Genomic DNA, 6,000 nt, shown 5'->3' with positions numbered 1-6,000 from the left:
CATTTCTTGATCACTGAAGCTTTACAGTAAGTATTAAAATCAGGTAGTACCAGTGCTCTAAACTTCCTCTTCATTATTGTGTTGTCTATTCTGGGTTTTTCCCAGATAAACTTTAAAATCAGTTTGTTGATATCCGTAAAATAATCTGCTGGGATATAGACTGGGATTGGGGTTGTGTTGAATCTATATATCAAGTTGAGAAAAACTAACACATTAACAATATTGTCCTTCTCTCCAAAAACATGAAATATTTGTTTGTTTAGATCTTCTTTAATCAGTTTTTGACAGTGTTCTTCATATAGATCTTATACGTATTTTCTTAGATTTATACCTAAATATTTCCTTTTGAGGAATGCTAAGATAAATGGTACTGTGTTTTTATTTTCAAATTCCAGTTTCTCATTGCTGGTAAATAAGAAAGAAGTTGGCTTTTGGAGGCTAACCTTGTATCCTGCTAACTTGCTATAATTGTTTATTAGTTCCAGGAGTTTTATTGTTGTTATTGTTTCTTTGGAGGTTTTTTACAAAGACAATCATGTCATATGTGAACAAAGACAATTTTCTTTCTTCCTTCCCAGTCTATTTACCTTGTATTTTATTTTCTTCTCTTATTGCATTAGCTAGGCCTTCCAGTATGATATTGAATAGGAGTTATGAGAGAGCACATTCTTGCTTTGTTCCTAACCTTAGGGGAAAAACCATCTATTTTCTCAGCATTAAGTAAAATGTTAGCTGTAGGTTTTTGGTAGATATTTTTAATCATGTTGAGGAAGTTGCCTTCTATTCCCAGTTTGATGAGAATGTGGGTGTTGGATTTTGTGAAATGCTTTTTCTGCATGTATTGATTGAATTTTCAGTAAGATTTCTTGGGTAGTCCCTTCTTTGTTTTCAGAATTTCTTCATATATTAGAAATATAATGCTTCAAGTGACAATAAATTTAAATGAAATTAATGTGTCTAATGTCAACTCAAGACTCAAAATTATCTGATAGGCTGATATGTCAAGCTGAAATCCATAACAGACAAAAGTTAAATCCTGCATATCTCATTAAGTACAAGATGCGAAAAAAAAATTGGCTTGGCAGGAGTTCTTGGAAGAAATATGTAGCAAAATTTTGTTGGCAAAAATGTTAATATTAGATAACAGCATGACCTGGCTGGTTAACAACCATTTTGTAGTATTTAGTTTCTGTTTTCTGGGTGGCAAACTTTGAGAGAGTCCATGATGAAAGAGAATGTGTTGTGCATTATTTTCATAATTATCACCCTGTTGCAAGGATGTGCTGAGACCTCCATACCATGAGATAATATAGGTAATAGCAAGAATAGAAGCTAGAAAAATGGAGGACTTAATGTAGATGCATGATAAACAAATGAAAATATTTAATGGATTGCTATGTAAAAGATTATTTAGATATGTTCTTTATTAGCACAGAGCAGAACTAAGGGTAGCAGCTAAAACTTAAAACATATTTTAACTAACTATATATGTATAATCTTGCCATTAATATACTTGAGGTGTATCATTCCTTTTTAGTCAGTGATGGAATAAAGCAAATTCCTGGGGTATGCTGTTGTAGAGTTGCTACATGGGATGGAGTGTTAGGTTAAGAGAAATCTGAAGGGAACTTACCACTCAAAGTGAGCTCTTAGAACTCACTTGAAGAAATATATTCTACAATAGAGCACATGGTCTGTGTGCAGCCCTGGGTGGGGATACTAGCAGCCAGGGTAAGATGGAGAGAACATAAAAGAGTAGCTCGCCAGAGAGAAAGCGTTGGTAAAAGTGAAAAATAACAGAAAATACACCTTCCTCACTGCTCTGGGAGTAAATCTGCGAAAACATGCTCTTCCAATGGTCCATCATTAACATGAACACTATATCCTTCATGATTCCCACACCAATTTTGAAAGGCAGCTCAATTTTGCAGGGCTATTTCCTGGAAATAAGAATAGCTCTGGAAAAAGAAAGCAATTGAGGGAGAATGTTCAGGAATGGGACTGACCTCAAGAAAACAGTTTTGCTTTGAACTTTCTGTGGAGCAAGAGAACTTAAAAGCTCCCACCTCGAATTTTACTCTGTTTGCTTATAATCAATAGCAAAACAGTGCTCACATTCAGTATATAAAGGCTCATACGAGAAGGAATTTTAGGTGCTATGACAGAAAGAGACGTCTATAAGCAAGTCATGAAGATGATTCAGCAAGTTACAACTGTTTTATAAAGAAGCATTCCTTTGGTTGAGGTCATTTATTAGCAAGGGGTGAACCTCTAGAAAATAAATGGTTAGAAGGTTTGTTTTTTTTTTTTCATCTTTAATGTGAACCACCTAATAGGATTTTTTTAACATGGTGAATAATTATTAGTTGGTATTCTATTCTCTGGTATGAATAAATTTAAACTTAATACTTTTTTTTGTTTAAGGGTAACAGTGAAGATGACAATGGCCTTGCTCTTTTAAATAACTCCATTACAATTAGGAAGACAAAAGAAACCATAACTTTAGCAGATCATTAGAATTAAATTTGATACCAATTACACTGTCAAAAAAATTAATATAATTGAATTTATGTCAACAAGCTTTGACTATATTATTTATATAAAGATAGTTAAGACTCAATATAATCAATCTTATGAAGCATAGATGTAAATAATATAGTTGGTATTGGCTGAAGAATTCCATGTAGAATGAAATCGTACCTTCCTTTGATGTCTTATACAACTATTCAGTTGTATAAGGCATATTCAGTTGTATAAGGCATATAGTGCTAGTTCCCTATTCAGGGCATATTCAGTGCTGTGGCTTTCAGTTTTTCCTTTAAATGTTAAAACTCTCATAGTAAGAGACCTAATTGACACATTTCCAATTATTCTTTTCTTTTATGCTATTCTAAAAATGTGTCACTGACATTGAAGAAATGCCCCAATTAGGAATATAAAGGCTTAAAGCTGCCTCCTGTTGAGGGAGGCACATGAACCTTGTAAATGAACTCTTGTCATGCCCTACACTGTGCTTCATTGACATGAAGCACTGAGAACCCCTCTCTGTAAACTGACCCATCTAATCTGTTCTCCTTGTTCATGGGAAATCTGTGTAAAAATACACATTCATCAGTAGAATATTTGAAAGAGATAACTTTCCAAAAGCAGCAGAAGTAATTTTTATTATCCCTTCCAGTTGAATTTGTACTGGAACAAATTGCCATATTCTGCCTCTAAACAAAAGCTGTTTCTGAAGCAACATGGTTGCATCTGGCTGATTTTAAATTGTGACCAGTGGTGTGATTCTGACACAGTTAGTCCAATTGTCTGGCTAGATTTCTGGTGCTTATTAACCTCTTAAAGTAAAAGAAAGAAACATATTCAGTGAGTATAGTTACAGGCCATTAATGCCTATCCTTTCTCTTAATGAATGAGATACATAAAAGCAAAGAAAAAGACATTTTCTCAAATGCAAAAATGCCACTCTCCACTAATGTTATTATAAAAGGTATACTCGTACAAACTTCCAAAAAATTTCCATGTGAGAAAGGGGGAAAATACTAAGGAAAATTTAAGGGTGGCAAAGAGATTTAATTTCAAAAACTAATGCCCCTGGATGCTGCAGTTTTGTGTTGCCGTTTCTGAAACTGTGTCTCTCCTCACCTAGAGGTGAAGAGTATCAGAATACATTGGTGAGAGCTACCAAGGACACGCAAGGAAGGAAAGCCTGTGTCCCCTGTATCTAGCATAATAGAGCTGATTCCTGCCAGGTTAGAGTAATAATGAGTTAGAAGTGAAGCAGCACACCAAAGACAGTTGATAATGTAGGACTTCAGGATATATCAAATTTCTAGATAACTCCTCTTACCAGTAGAAAGGTCACAGATGGATAACTGACAAGTCAGGTCAAGAGAACATCTAGATTAAAGAAGTGTGGACATTTAGCATTTACTATTGAAATCTTCTATCCCTCCTAAATTACTCCTTTGTAATAAGTATATTCTTATTCTCTCTGGAATAAGTATATTCCCTGTGTAGAGCAGGTGCTTTTGAAGCAAAGGACAAGGTTTCCATCCTTGTATGAACCACCTAGCTTCAGGAAAAAATAGCAAAACATAAGACAAACATAGAAAAAAAAATTTCACAAGAGTAACAACAAACATAAAGTCTAGCAAGTAAAATTAGAAAAGCAACTTAAAGGGTATGCTATGCTAACACAAACATATAAAAAATGCGTAATTTTACAAGGCCCAGGGATGCCTTATTGACTGTTATAACCAGGAGTGGTTTTTAGCATTTGAAAAATGACTTGGGATTCCCAAACAATAACTACCTCATATATATAAGTGTGTGTGTATATATACGTGTGTGTGTGTGTGTGTGTGTGTGTATAAAAGTGGTTAGCTTTCAAGGTGGATATTTTCTGAGGACAAAAACAAACTTCCATTGTAAGACAAACCAAATTAACTCATACATTTGATATAGTCATTTAATAATTCAATCACACCATGGACCTGGCACTAGAGATGCAAAGATGATGCATGTCAGAAAAGATAGGTGTCACTCATATATAATTACTTAATTTATAGTTGTGTTAAACGCTATTGAGAAAACATATTTACAGTTTCATTTGAATATTCCATTGACATTATAACCAATTTAACAGCTTAATGGAATGAAATGAATTGCTTTTTAAAAGATTTTCTTCTTTCGGCCAAGAAAAGAAACTAAGTTTAAGAACAGAAAGAGGGACTTCCCTGGTGGCGCAGTGGTTAAGAAACCGCCTGCCAATGCAGGGGACATGAGTTTGATCCCTGGTCTGGGAAGATCCCACATGCCGCAGAGCAACTAAACCCATGCACCATAACTACTGAGCCTGTGCTCTGAAGCTCGCGTGCCACAACTACCAAAGCCCACGTGCCTAGAGCCTGTGCAACAAGAAAAGCCACCACAATGAGAAGCCCATGCATGCGAGAAAAAGTAGCCCCGGCTCATGGCAACTAGAGAAAGCCTGGGTGCAGCAACAAAGAATCAATGCAACCCAAAATAAATAAATAAATAAATAAATTTATAAAAAAGAAGAGAAAGCAATAAGAGCAACTTCCTGTCAGGCTGAGCTTCCCAATCCATTAGCACGGTAATTTTTTAAAAAAATTTTATTGGCGTATAGTTGATTTACAATGTCATGTTAGTTTCAGGTGTACAGCAAAGTGAATCAGTTGTACATATACATGTATCCACTTTTTTTGGTAAATTCTTTTCCCATATAGGCCATTACAGGGTATTGAGTAGAGTTCCCTGTGCTATACAGTAGGTCCTTATTAGTTATCTATTTTATATATAGTAGTGTGTATCTGTCAATCCCAATCTCCCAATTTATCCCTACCCTTCCTTACCCCCTGGTAACCATAAGTTTGTTTCCTACATCCGTGGCTCTACTTTGTTTTGTAAATAAGTTCATTTGTAACCATTTTTTTAGATTCCACCTTTAAGCGGTATCATATGATATTTGTCTTTCTGTGTCTGACTTACTTCATTCAGTATGACAATCTCTAGGTCCACCCATGTTGCTGCAAATGACATTATTTTGTTCTTTTTTATAGCTGAGGGACTGGGAATGTTTTTTAAAAGTATATATCAGAATACATAAAGATTGGCAATTTTAAAGGTGCATGAGGTTGTATGATAGATTAGATTTGCTATGGTTTAAAATAAGGTTTTGGGACTTCCCTGGTGGCGCAGTGGTTAAGAATCCGCCTGCCAATGCAGGGGACACGGGTTCAAGCCCTGGTCCGGGAAGATCCCACATGCCGCTGAACAACTTAAACCCGTGCGCCACAACTACTGAGCCTGTGCTCTAGAGCTTGCGAGCCACAACTACTGAGACCGCGTGCCACAACTACAGAAACCCACGCCCCTAGAGCCCGTGCTCCACAGCAAGAGAAGCCACCTCAATGAGAAGCCCGTGAGCTGCAACGAAGAGTAGGCCCCACTCACTGTAACTAGAGAAAGCCCACA

This window comes from Delphinapterus leucas, chromosome 13, assembly GCF_059928025.1.
Source record: "Delphinapterus leucas isolate spDelLeu-1000000601 "Yukka" chromosome 13, BTC_Dleu_Yukka2, whole genome shotgun sequence".
In the NCBI taxonomy this organism is placed as follows: Eukaryota; Metazoa; Chordata; class Mammalia; order Artiodactyla; family Monodontidae; genus Delphinapterus; species Delphinapterus leucas.
This window is presented reverse-complemented; position numbering follows the sequence as displayed.